This window comes from Protopterus annectens, chromosome 9.part0 (genome assembly GCF_019279795.1).
Source record: "Protopterus annectens isolate FY-2018-M chromosome 9.part0, PAN1.0, whole genome shotgun sequence".
NCBI lineage: Eukaryota > Metazoa > Chordata > Ceratodontiformes > Protopteridae > Protopterus > Protopterus annectens.
In genome coordinates this window covers 1,925,132,378-1,925,147,521 of record NC_056743.1, presented here as the reverse complement: position 1 = coordinate 1,925,147,521, position 15,144 = coordinate 1,925,132,378, and the positions used below count along the sequence as shown (strand labels likewise).

The following is a 15,144-nucleotide window of genomic DNA, read 5'->3' as shown; positions in this document are numbered from 1 at the left end:
TCATGGACCCCAGATGGGCACTCAAGAAATTCTACCACAGCCCTTTCTTATAGACAAAAATCTGCTTCCAAACAGTAGTTTCATTTTGCTTTCTACAATCACTGTGTCCCTCAAGATGCCTGCCAGTACTGCTGACCCTCAAGTTACCTGCCAGCACTGTGCCCCTCAGGATACATGCCACCCGTCCCTGAATCTTCCTTGTACACATTCTCTGATGTACTGTTGTGCCCCTAAGCACCTGCCATCCCAGCCGTTGACCTCTATGTGCATGGCCAAGTAAAAGGCTCTCCTACAAATAATTACCATCAGTGTCTCTATACTCTATGTGCAGATTGTACAATTACTGTGAAGCCAGTGCCTAACACCAGTTTTGGACTTGCTAAGTATACATTCAATCTTTTCTTCTTTCTATCACTTGTATGTTCTCCCTTTTGCCCTAATATCTACCCTCACATTCCTGTGCACTCAAATTGGCCTTTTTGCATTCCATTTTGCCTCATTCTAAATCCCTTATTCATAACCCCATGTACACCTTTCCTGACACATTCCTATAATTTGTTTACACTTAGTTTGTCATCCAGTAAAATAACTCATTCAATGGAGTACAATCCACCACCCTGAAATTCTGTACCATCACCTTTGTCTTCGGTTTATTAGGATTTTCTCAATAGCTACGTATCATAAGTATAATTCCTGAATTTGTGGCTCACAAAAATATAAAAATTAACTTTGATTCCAGCCTCTAATCAGTGAACTTTGGAATATGCCATTACAACACTTAAGAAATTTTGTAGGCAAAATTCATCACCCTGACCCCTGTGGTGGTAATCTTGCTAACTATATATGCTAACTTAAGTAGCAATACTCACACACGTCAGCGTTATATTTAGTCACTTTTGAAATGACACTTTTGCAAATCTAAGGGTCAGTACTACAGATACGTCCCCAGCTCTAAACCATAAAATGGTATGATCACTGCTGGCTAGGGACAACTTCCACCACACATCCCTCATCCCCTCAGCCTTAGTTAGGCTCATGTCCAAAACTCGGCCTTTTAGGGTACAGAGTTGCACCAGCTGGATGAACTTGTTATGGTCCCAGAATCCCTCACTCTGACACTGAGCTTTGGATCTCCAAGTCTGCACCTTGGAGATTCAGATTCCATAACTTAACTGCTTCCTCTTACTCTACTTCTTTACCTTCCTAATCAAATGCTCATTCTCCTCTCCTGATAAGAAAGGGGGTCATTACAATGCATCAATCCAGCAGCATCTTCCTTCCAATTCCTTAATCACCATGGCATCTACCCTGGGTTCCAACTCTAAGAACTGTTTTGCCTCCCTTCATGGGGTGGTGCTCTTCCTCATCTCTAATCTCATATCTGATGCCTCCGCATATGCAGGATAACTTCATATCTGATCCCTTCAAGCTTTACTGGAAAAGCTCACTCGCATTCTGCCACAGACTGTTGTGAGGGAAAGATTAGTGTTTTTGCTTTCTTGTATTTTGTATTGCTTCACTGCTTTCTTCTAGTTTATAAAAGAAAATAAACCAAACTATACAATTTGTTTTACTTGTATTTTGCTTTGATTTGCATATTTAGGCTAGGAAAGAGACCACAGCTCTCTCTTACGCGAGTCACACAGAAACTATTACAGGTCAATTAAGGTTAATTACCTGTGAACTGAGGGTGGAGCTAAGAACTAAACCTTCTATTTAAGGGGTAAAACAAAACCGCTCAAGGCTTTACTGGAAAAGTTCACTTGGACTCTGCCATAAATTGCTGTGAGGAAAATGTTAGTTTTCTTTTGCTTTCTTCTATTTTGTATTGTTTCACTGCCTTCTTCTATTTTGTATAGTGCGGTTTATGTTTTTTTACACTGTTTTACTTGTATTCTACTTTTAATTCCATATTTAAACTAGGAAATAGACCACAGCTCTGTCTTGTGAGTCACACAAATTAAATTTTCTCTCACCCCAGTGCTGTTGTGTTTTTAAATTCAACTTCTAGTTACCTACCCCTTCATGTTAACTTGACCGCATATTTCCTTCCCTCTCCTCTTTTATTGGCTATTGTGAGTAAGCACAAAATTAATTTGCCAATTTTACCCCTCTCTCCCCACCAAAGGACCAATCACAATATCAGTAGATTGCCAGGCACCCAGTATCACTGCTGCACAGGTTAAAACAGCACTGTCCAAGGCCATGAATACAACTTCTATGGGACCTGACAATATCCCTGGCTGTGTTCTACATGAACTACAGAGTGAACTGGCACCTCATCTGTGTGCTCTGTTCAATCACAGCCTCACCTCAGGCTTTGCCCCTACCGAATGGAGCACTGCTACAGTCATCCCTCTCCCCAAAGGAGGAGCGACTACAGACCCTGGGAACTATCGCCCCATTAGCCTGACTAGTCTGATATGCAAAGCTATGTAACGCATCATCATGGACCTAACAAACAAAGATATAGGGAACCTCCAAACTCTGGATCCCACACAGTTTGGTTTTGTGAAGGGTAGATCATGCCTGCTCAACCTGGTCGACTTCTTTCAGTCAGTCACCAGAGCTGTGGATGAAGGCAAGGTGGTTCATACAGCCTACCTTGATCTGGCCAAGGCCTTTGATACTATTCCCCACTCAAGAATCATAGAAAAACTCACTAAGCATCAACCCCTATATCATTAGGTGGGTTGCAGACTGGCTCACAGATAGAACCCGCAGTGTGAAAGTAGCTAACTCCAAGTCAGACTGTCAACCAGTCACAAATGGAGTCCCACAGGGTTTGGTCCTGGGTCCCCTCCTGTTTGGTATCTACTTCTCTGAAGTCCAGACCAACACGAACAGACTCTGGCTGACAAAGTTCGCAGACGATTGCAAGTTGGGAGCCAAAATTAACTCCCCAAGTGATGTTGACATTCTATGCCAAAAAATGTGTCATCAACGTTGGGAAAGACCCGGTTCCCATGAATTACCACATCGATGGTAGTCCACTGAACACAGAAGGCATTATAAGAGATCTGGGAACACAGGTTGACAGCAACCTGTCTTTTGACTAACACATTGCCACTGTGGTCAGAAAGTCCTTCTATGTGGCACATCTTATTACTAAGGGTTTTGCATCCAGGAAGGTCATTGTCTCCCTCTACTCTTCCCTCATTAGGCTAATCATCGAGCACAATGCCCCATTTGGCATGCACCTCACTAGACACCTACAACAACTGCAGAGGCTGCAAAAATACCTCACAAAGAGGATCTTAGGCCTTAAACACTTGTCCTATATGGACAGACACAAAAAACTCCAACTATTCTCTGTCTCATATCGCCTACCTAGAGGCGATCTCTGCTTGACTTACAAAGCCAGGTCTGACCCAGCTCTGTTAGAAACGCTACATCCAAAGAAATCTCAATCCCTCCGCACTACATGCTCCAGAGATCTCAACCTCATTACCACAATCAAAAGAACAAGCTGGAGGGACAGGTTCATAACCCAGAGACTGCCCATGCTATGGAATAGACTTCCCATACATGTCAAGCGGAGCACCTCACTGGCCCTCTTCAACAGAGAGCTTGATAAGTGGATGGGAAATAGAAAATTCACCCCAGGGATCACTCCAGTGGCTCTACTTGACAGAGGCACTGGGAACTAAGGTCGGGTGGCACGATGCCAGGGTAATCCTATGGGCTAGGCTTGTAAAGGCTCCAGGGCCATTAGCCTAGTACACACCTATGAACTCCCCTTCAGCTATTTAAATTTATTGGCCATCCTTCTGTACTACACAGAGTCAAAATACAAAGTACCCATCCTTTCCAATCTATCTTGCGCTTTTAAAATTAGTGACTCTCCACTTAGATATAAACAAGGGGATAACAAACTTTAGCTAACTGCACAGTGCAACTTTTAGAAGATTAATATATTTTTCCATGCTAATTTAAAATCTGCAGCATCTATTCTAAGACATACAATTATTGGAGAGCCCACATTCTCCCTCTCAGTAGTCATCTTGGGATTTTGTGTTTCTGTTTTGCTCCTGTGAGAGAAGGAGCATACAGACATTATTTCCCAGAGACTGCTGATCACCAGAAAGCCTAATAAATGCTTAAAAAGGTGCCAGCTTGGAATCTGTGCTTATATTTTGCTCCTGGTGAGAGAAGAGTGCACTGATTCCTGACTGTTTCTGACTGGGCAGTGATTATCTATAAGACATTCCTGAATGTTCTGATTGCTATTCAAGCCATCTACCAGAAAAAGGCTACAACAAGCCTACAGACCCTGTACAAGACTGTTGATCACCAAAGATCCTGTGGTCTGATTCTATCTTGTGATTGGTGATACTGTTTTGCTTCTGGTGAGAGAAGAAGCAGAGGGACACTGTATCCCAGCAGCATGCAGCTGTGATGAGAGCAGCACTAGTAGCTGCCAGGTAGTAGCCATTCAGGTGACTGACAAGCTAATTCTTTCTTTTCAGTAAGTACTGCTCGATTTGCTGCTGTCTAACCTAACTTCAGAATATCTCCCTAAATACTTCATCCATAAATCAAACTCTGCTCATAAGTTTCCCCTCAAGTGTTTGACAGTGCCCTGTATAGATGCAAACACCTTCAGTTGACATTTTTCTTGTAAAACCACCCTTAAAATTTCTCTATTACCTAGTTGCACACAGCTCAGCTAGTTTGCAGTGACAAGCACTTCCCCGGAGTCGCAAACCAAATACTCCTGACATAACTTTATATTCTCACCCCAACCATCTAATCAATAAAAAAGGGCCTGTTGCCATGAATATGAACTTTCCCACCGTCTCTTTTACCAGCTTGGTGGATATGGGCATCCTGAGGCAATGTAGAAAAAGGTCCATGTTTACTGACAACCAGTTAATTCTCAAACAAACTGATAAGGTATTTGAGAGATGCATTTACACAATGTCACTGGTGGCAAAGCTCTCACATAAAAAGCACTCATAATGTCAATCACGTTCTAAGTAGCAAACACTTTACACCCATCACCCACCATTCAAAGCAGACAGCTGAGGAACTTAATCATAACCTTCCTAAACCCCAAAGACCTCCTGGACAAAGTACTGTAATGCACTCTTTTAAAACAACACCCACGTCAACACATAGCCGCGTGTCATGGAGCCTCTACTTCTAAGCACATAGGGCAAGCCACCACACAGTCCAACATTCTTGTCACTGAAGACTCCAGTGTGAGACACATTGATATCCCTGTCACCAGGCTGAGTAATGAGAAAGTCAAGGTCAGTTGCTCATCAGGGGCCAGGATCTGCCACATTACATACACACTCAGTTCACTGGACCAGAAGTACTAATATGACTCAGTCACAGTCCAATTGGGTATAAATGGCCCGAGACATACCTCCCTACACTATATGAAGAGAGACGTGGAGCTTTCAGAATATGTGTCTCAGGTTAGTATGAGCCTAGCATTCTGCAGCATTTTACCTTCTCCAAGGATGGTGCCACAATATGAACATAAAATTACTGACTTGAATAATTGGGTTAGGTTCTGGTGTCATTCTAGGGGGAGTGCGATATTTGTCAGCATGGAAGGAGATGGTCAACAGACCATGCTGCTTTGCCAGGGATGGACTGCACCCCCCCCCCCTTTAGGCTTTCAAATATTAACTAAAACCTTGCTCTCCCTCATAGTTCCTTTTTTAGGCAATGCCAAACTGAAAATGCTTCTAACATACCAAATAAAATACAAGGAACTCTAAAGGTGTTCTTGCTTAATGCTAGAAGTCTAAACAAAAAACTCCACTCCTACATACTCTGCTCACCCTAGAGACTGCCGACATCTCTGCTCACCCTAGAGACTGCTGACATCTCTGTAGTCACTGAGACATGCAAATGATTCATCTCCCAGGCCCCTGCTTGCAAATGTTTCACCTCCCAAGCCCCTGCTTACACTTAAAGGGTACAAGAACTTGTCAAAGATTTGTGATGCATAGATAGGCTTAAAAAGGCCCTTGTGATAGTTAGCCTAGTAAACTGCTTTGAACCTATCCAGGATGACCTCATATCTTGATGCCTTCCCATATACAGGATGACCTCATATCTGATGCCTTCCCATATACAGGATGACCTCATATCTGATGCCTTAATGTATGCAGGATGTCACTCGTACTCCCTTCCCTCTCTTATCATTCCAAAGTAACTTGTACCTTAGCACCTCTCCCCGTCATTTATCCATTCTTCTGTGATATAGCTAATATTCTCCCTATGTCACTGCTTCAGCTCTCCATTTTGTTCCCTGACACCCATCTATATACATCCAGCAACGCTCAGTTATCCTTCTTTACTATCCTTCTGAATTCTGTAACCACATTCTCCTCTGTCTACTGCACCAGTGTTGACTCCTCTTTTGCTTCCATGACATCCCCCACCCACTCCTCTTTTGCTTCCATGACATCCCCCACCATTTCTAATTAGTTTAAATGTTTGGACATGCACATCCTTCCAGCGCAGGTTTGAGCACTTCTGTCCCTTCCAGGTCAGGAGGGATCCTGTCATTCAGACAGCTATGTGGTGTAGATGGACTTAGCTTTGACTATGACCCAGATGACCAGCGTTCACACAGAGGTCACTTCACTGGAGGAATGAGTGGCTAATACCTTTCAGCCCATTTGGGCGGGGAGGTGGAGGTAATCTCCACCAGTGCAGAACAGTTCTTTTTCTGATGGAGGTCAGGTTATAAGCACCAACCGAAAGGACAAGTCACTGCTTGGTTTTGCCAAGCAATGTGTGGCTCTATATAACCGTAGCCACTGTAGCCAGAAATTGGTATACTCGGAAGGGCAAGCAAGTTTCAGTGAGCTGGTACTGTGGGGCCATTTTGTTTTTTCACACAGTAGCCACCTGGGGTAATAATGGTTATAGCCAAGAAAAACCCTGATGATTGCCTGATAACAGCCGCCTGGAGTTATAGAAGATGACAGCTAGCAGCCGGCAGGAGGAAAAAACAAAATAAAGAAAAAAGATAGCGTGCGCCCTTGACATACACCTAAGCCTTTCTGAAAAGCCCCTTCTATCCCCTACCATTCCCCAAGTCCACCTTCCTTGTCTGCATGACTCTCTCTCTATGGTCCACATCTTACTTTTTACTTCCTGGTGTATCAACTGCTGGCAAAGGTGGCCCTTATGAAAATGATACCTCCATTACAGCATCTCTGTATCATGTCAGTGGCCTGCATGTAAACTTCTTAACTGTCTCCTTTGACAGGTCACTGGCACCTTCACGTGCCATGACAGGCATCTCTTCCCTCTTGTTGACCATCTTGGTTGCACATCCTTGTAAGTCAGTCTATGCATGCTCCTGGTAAGACTGTCCAGTCACCAAATCCTTCTTTCTTCTCCCTAGTATGACTTTCCTCCATTGACTCACTTCCTTCCCATGATCACTTTTACCTGTAACCTTCCCCATTCAAGCTGCACTACTCCACAGCCCTCCCCCAATAAGTCCAGCTGCCTCCTTTGCTGTACTACACCTGATCTCTTTTCCACCTCTCTAATATTTACTTAATTTATTTATCATTTGTATACTGGGAAACTCCAACTTGGAACAAAGCCAACTTTCAGCGGAGGCCTGGGGAGAAATGTTCCAGATGCATGTCTTTGTAACGTGGGAGAAACCGGAGGAAACCTACATGAATGCAGGGAGGACATGCAGACTCCACACAGAAAGCACCCCAGCTGAAAATCGAGCCAGAGAACCTCTTGCTATAAGGCGATAATGCAACTGCTGCACCATCCAAGCACCCTAATCGTCCTCAAACCTCCTCCCCGAGGTTTACTCCCAGTACCTTTGCTTATTCCTCTCATTCCTGTACTCTGCCTGTTGTTTTTCCTCTTCCCATTTATCCCTCCTATGCTCTGTAGCCACACTGGGAAACACTTTCTTCTCACCCTATAATCATCCCTGTCCTGATTTCTACCTGCAATTCCCCATGTGCTACCTGCCAGTCTTCTCCTGGCCTGATTCCAAGTTATTGTGCCCTAAATATTTATCAACTGTCTCCAAGCTCTTTAAATACTTATCCAAGCAAACGTCACTCTGTTCCTGCATCCCAGTAACTACCACCAGCCCACTAAACAATAAAAGAGGCAAGGTCAACAAAAGGACAGGCTGAAAGGCAGTTGGCAGAAAAGGTAGACAGAGAGAACCACAAAGCTTCTTTGATTATATGGCAGAAAGAAATGAGGGGCAGACTTGCCCACACTGACCAATGATGAGAAGGATATCACAAGAGAGTAGGAAAAAGAAACTGAATAATGTCTGCTTCAGTCTTCGTAAATAAAAGTAAGGAAATGGTACCATGTTAGGAGAGCACAGACTGGGAGGAGACTGAGAAGGAACTGCTTTCCCAGAAGGATAAAGCACAGGCACTTGATGGGCTCTTTCTCAGGGTCCTCAGGAATCTAGCTAGCATACTGGGAGGTTCCCTGACCAAGATTTTTAACAGACCACTGCCTATGGCAATGTGCTTGTAGACTGTACAGCTATGATGGCGGTACCCTTGTTTAACGGCTGGGGGAGTAGGGAAAATCAAAAAACTAAAAGCCTGTTAATGTAAGAACAATGGTAGAGACAGCCAATGAAAAATTCTGAGAGAAAAGATAATTACCAGGACAATGATATGGATTTATGACCAGAACAGGCTGTGATATTTAATTAATTTACTTATCAGGCAGACAGATTGAACCACTGAAACCCCTTTCCGGTAATGATCTAGTTATAAGCAATAAAAATTTTAAGTACAACAAAAATATGAAGCAGTAATGCACAGCTAAGTAAAAAGTAGGAATCTGAGGTGTACAGGTAGCAACATGTACAAAGATCGGTATTAAAGGCAAAAACTGACCCAGACATATACATAATACCTCACACTACTTATGGTGCAGATGATGCTGACCCTGATATGTACATAACATATCACACTAATGGTGCAGATGATGCTGACCCAGAAATGTACATAACATATCACACTACTTATGGTGTAGGTGATGCTGACCCAGTTATGTATACAACATATCACACTACTTACGGTGTAGATTATGCTGACCCAGATATATTACATAATACCTCACACTACTTAATGTGCAAATGATGCTGACCCAGATATATACATAATACCTCACACTACTTATGGTGCACATAATGCTGACCCAGATATGTACATAATGACATATCACGCTACTTATGGTGCAGATGCTGCTGACCCAGATATTTACATAATACCTCACACTACTTATGGTGCAGATGCTGCTGACCCAGACATGTACATAACAACATATCACACTACTTACGGTGCAAATGATGCTGACCCAGATATATACATAATACCTCACACTACTTATGGTGCAGATGATGCAGACCCAGATATGTACATAACATATCACACTACTTATGGTGCAGATGATGCTGACCCAGATATGTACATAACATATCACACTACTTATGGTGCAGATGATGCTGACCCATATATGTACATAACATATCACACACTACTTATGGTCCAGATGCTGACCCAGATATATACATAATACCTCACACTACTTGCGGTGCAGATGATGCTGACCCAGATATGTACATAATGACATATCACACTACTTATGGTGCAGATGCTGCTGACCCAGATATGTACATAATACCTCACACTACTTATGGTGCAGATGATGCTGACCCAGATATGTACATAATACCTCACACTACTTATGGTGCAGATGATGCTGACCCAGATATGTACATAATACCTCACACTACTTATGGTGCAGATGCTGCTGACCCAGACATGTACATAACATTTATTTATTTATTTTACATTTGTTGACTGGGAAAGTCCGACTGGAACCATGTCCATTTTCAGCGGAGGCCCAGGGAGATAAGCTCCAACAGAATACAAGAATAATAGCGGTCGAGTAAAAGAACATTGATTATACATAAAATTATTAGGTAATATTGTAGCTATGAAAAGGAAAACAGAAGTACATTCTGACAATCAGTGTTACAAATTTCCAATTTTGAGGGTGGTATTAGATTACAAAAAGGAAAACACAAATTAGATAAGTAAAATTACATGCATTATTTAAAGTTAGTCAGGTTTGTCACAGTGGCATATCCATTTTTGTTCCAGGTGTTGTTTGACAGAGGCTTTGAATTGGTCTGGGGAGGAGAGCATGGTAATGGCATCTGGAAGTTTGTTCCAGGTTCTACTTACAGAATTTTCAAATAGGGCCATGCCAGCCGCGTTGTTAATTTTAGTTGTTTGTATTTGTAGCTTATTGGATGAGCGGAGCAGTCTTGAATTATTATGGGGGGAAGATGTGGTGACTAAGGGCTGGAGTGTTATTTGGGTTCTTTAGGATTTTATTAGCCAATATTAGCAGGTTATACTTGACAAGATTGGGAAATTCCAACCATCCAAGTAGTTTGAGGTTAATGCAGTGGTGGGTTCTGAAAGGAGAACCCGTAGCAAACCTATCGATGTGATTATAGCAGGCTGTAAGTTTGTTAAGTTCAGATTTACTTATATTTTCTAGAAGTGGGGAAGCATATAGGAGGGTGGATAGTAGGTGTGAGCTATTTTAGCTATGGGGGTGAGGAAGGCTTTTACTCTGTAGAGTGAACAGAGTTTTTTGTTAATGGTTTTGATTGTCTGGCTTACATGGAGGTCAAATTTTAAGTAATTATCAATAGTGACACCTAGCAATTTGGTATTGGGGTCAGGGGAGATGACTGTCCCATCATTAGCTTGAATGGTAAAGGAGAAGGGTATGGACCTTTGGGTTGGTGGAAATATGAGCATTTTGTTTTTTTTTGGGATTTAGTAGTAGGCGATGTTTGGATAGCCAGTTTTCTACCACAGTAAAAGTAGCCTGGGTATCCCTTTTTAGATCATCTGGAGATGTAGTGGAATCATCAGCATACTGGATACAGCTGGTGTTTGGTATGATGGAAGGAAGATCATTAATAAAGATGGAAAACAATAGTGGTCCTAGTATGGAGCCTTGTGGAACTCCGATAGTATTGGGTAAGAGATCTGAGAGCTTATTCTGCCAGATGACTGCTTGTTGCCTGTCATTGAGATAGGATTTAAACCATAGAAGGGCACTGGGATGTAGTCTGAGATTCTGCAAGGTTGAAATCATAAGTTGATGGTCCACCATGTCAAAGGCCTTGGAAAGGTCTAGGAAGAGGGCAGACGAGGTGTGATTATTGTTGCGGTTATCATTAATAGTGTTAGTGAAGGATAATAGGGCAGAGGTAGTACTATGATGTGGTCGAAAGCCATGTTGGGTCTCAGCCATCAGGTCATTCTGGATTAGATGTTGCATAAGTTGTTTATGTATGCAATTCTCCATTATCTTAGCTAGTGGGGAGAGTATGGCTTATGGGTCTGTAGTTGGAGTATTCAGTAGAGGGACCTCCTTTATGTAATGGAATAACATAAGATGCTTTCCAGATATTGGGAATTTTGGCTTCGGAAATGGTTCGGTTGATTAGGATAGAGATTGGAAAGGCAGTAGCGTCAGCTGTCATTTGTAGATATTCAGCAGGGAGTTGGTCTGCGGATAGGGTGGTAGGCTTTAGTTTTTCGAGAAGCTTGCATATAAAGGATGTTGGTACAGGCTGAAAGCAAAATAGGTTTTGGTTACTAGAGTTGTAGTTTTTTCATCAAGGGAACTTTGGGGTATTTGGCTGGCAAGAGCTTGAATAGTTTCAGTAAAGAAATGATTGAAGCTGTCTGCAACCTGTTCTGGGGTCTTATTTGATTTGGCAGTTGGGTTAGGCGTTGATGTTTTACCTGGATACAGTAATTTGTTGATCCCAGCCCAAAATTTTTGAGGATTTTTCTGACTATTCATCTGTAGCCTACTGTAGTAGTCTTGTTTTATCCAGTAGGACAAGTCTTTTTGTTTCATTCCGTGCATGTCTATATTTATTATGATCCTGGGGATTTTTGGTAGTTCGCCAGGTGGCCCATAGTTTATTTCTACTATAGAATTTTGTTCTTGTTTCTTTGGAAAGCCAAGGAACATTGTTTCCTTTTAATCTTTTTAGGCGGACAGGAGCACGTAGGTCTAGGATTTCGATAAATTTGTTGTTAAAGTAAGTTACAGCTTCCTCTAAGGTGAGATGCTTTAGTATAGTCCAGTTACAGGATTTAAGTTCCAACTGAAGTTTAGCAGGATCAAGGTCTCTCTTGCTTCTAACCTTCCTGAGCAAGGGGAGTTGTGGGGTATTAGCTTTTTGTTTAATTATATAGGTTATCACACTACTTACGGTGCAGATGATGCTGACCCAGATATATACATAATACCTCACACTACTTATGGTGTAGATGATGCTGACCCAAATATGTACATAACATAACATATTACACGACTTATGGTGCAGATGATGCTGACCCAGATATGTACATAAGATATCACAATACTTATGGTGCAGACGATGCTGACCAAGATATGTACATAACATATCACACTACTTACGGTGCAGATGATGCTGACCCAGATATGTACATAATACCTCACACTACTTATGGTGCAGATGATGCTGACCCAGATATGTACATAACATATCACACACTACTTATGGTCCAGATGCTGACCCAGATATATACATAATACCTCACACTACTTACGGTGCAGATGACGCTGACCCACATATGTACATAACATATCACACTACTTATGGTGCAGATGATGCTGACCCAGATATGTACATAACATATCACACTACTTATGGTGCAGATGATGCTGACCCAGACATGTACATAACATATCACACTACTTACAGTGCAGATGATGCTGACCCAGATATGTACATAACATATCACACTACTTATGGTGCAGATGCTGACCCAGACATATTACATAACACCTCACACTACTTATGGTGCAGATGATGCTGACCCAGACATGTACATAACATATCACACTACTTACAGTGCAGATGATGCTGACCCAGATATGTACATAACATATAGCACTACTTATGGTGCAGATGCTGACCCAGACATATTACATAACACCTCACACTACTTATGGTGCAGATGATGCTGACCCAGATATGTACATAACATATCACACTACTTACAGTGCAGATGATGCTGACCCAGATATGTACATAACATATAGCACTACTTATGGTGCAGATGCTGACCCAGACATATTACATAACACCTCACACTACTTATGGTGCAGATGATGCTGACCCAGATATGTACATCATAACATATCACATTACTTATGGTGCAGATGCTGACCCAGATATATACATAATACCTTACACTATTTATGATTCACATAATGCTGACCTAGATATGTACAAAATATATCACACTACTTATGGTGCAGATGAATCACACTACTTATGGTGCAGATGATGCTGACCCAGATATGTACATAATATATCACACTACTTATGGAGCAGATGCTGACCCAGATATATTACATAATACCTCACACTACTTATAGCGCAGACGATGCTGACCCAGATATGTACATAATACCTCACACTACTTATGGAGCAGATGCTGACCCAGATATATTACATAATACCTCACACTACTTATGGTGCAGATGATGCTGACCCAGATATGTACATAATACCTCACACTACTTATGGCGCAGACGATGCTGACCCAGATATGTACATAACGACATATCACACTATTTATGGTGCAGATGATGATGACCGAGATATGTACATAGCATATCACACTACTTATGATGCAGATGATGCTGACCCAGATATGTATATAACATGTCACACTACTTATGGTGCAGATGATGCTGACCAAGATTTGTAAACAACATATCACACGACTTACAGTGCAGATGATGCTGACTCAGACATGTACATAACAGCATATCACGCTACTTATGGTCCAGATGCTGACCCAGATATATATACATAATACCTCACACTACTTATGCTGCAGATGATGCTGACCCAGATATGTACATGATGATATATCACACTACTTATGGTGCAGATGATGCTGACCCAGATATGTACATCATAACGTATCACACTACCTATGGTTCAGATGCTGACCCAGATATGTACATAGCATATCACACTACTTATGGTGCAGATGCTAACCCAGATATATACATAATACCTCACACTATTTAATGTGCAGATTATGCTGACCCAGATATGTACAAAACATAGCACACTACTTATGGTGCAGATGCTGACCCAGATATACACATAATATCCCACACTACTTATGGTGCAGATTATGCGGACCCAGATATGTACATAATACCTCACACTACTTATGGTGCAGATGATGCTGACCCAGATATGTACATAAAGTACAGTTTTGTACCTACCATAAATGTAGATGTCCGAACTGGATAGCATCTGCAGTCATAACAAATGGGTTGTCCTGTCGTCAGGCAGCCCTTCGGTCGGCCGGATTCCAAAGTCCGGGTCCGGCTTCGGCTGATGTCGCACTTCACCCGACGTCATCTCTGCTGGTCTTCGGGTATAAAGGCATCAGCCGACGCCATTTTCCTTAGTGTTTCTTGCCCCAGATGCCAATTGCCCTCTTGGAAAGCTAAATTTTGGATAAATGCCAATGTTTCCAAAATAGTAGAAGGCAAACACAAAAAATTAACATGTATGTACATATATACAAACAAATATACCATAAGAGACTCCCCCCCCCAGCTAGCTATGAGGAGGGTAAATACCCTAGGAGTACCGCAGAGGGGAAGGAGGGAGGGTAATCCTGACTGCAGATGCTATCCAGTTCGGACATCTACATTTATGGTAGGTACAAAACTGTACTATGTCCTTCATGGATGCATCTGCAGTCATAACAAATGGGTAGAATACCATAGCCAAACTTGGGGAGGAGGAATAATAATTATGGTGTAGTCAGGATCCCTTGCAGTACAGCAGTGGCAAACCCTGCTCGGGATCTAGAATATAGAGGTAAATTGTAATGCTTGGCAAATGTATGCACGGAGGTCCAAGTAGCCGCCTCAATAATGTCCTTGGTCGCCACTCCTCTTAAGAAAGCTGTGGTAGTGGCTGTAGCCCTTGTAGAATGAGGTCTTATGTTCTGTGGAATTGGTTTTCCATGGTAGGAGTAACAGAATCTTATG

At 42.1% G+C, this 15,144-nt stretch overlaps 1 protein-coding gene across 1 annotated transcript in view; it reads right to left on the bottom strand.

Moving 5' to 3' along the window:
* MAN2B1 (mannosidase alpha class 2B member 1) overlaps window positions 1-15,144 on the bottom strand; it is a 1,009,708-nt gene that overhangs the window by 356,395 nt on the left and 638,169 nt on the right. The gene's annotated exons all lie outside the window — the stretch shown is intronic.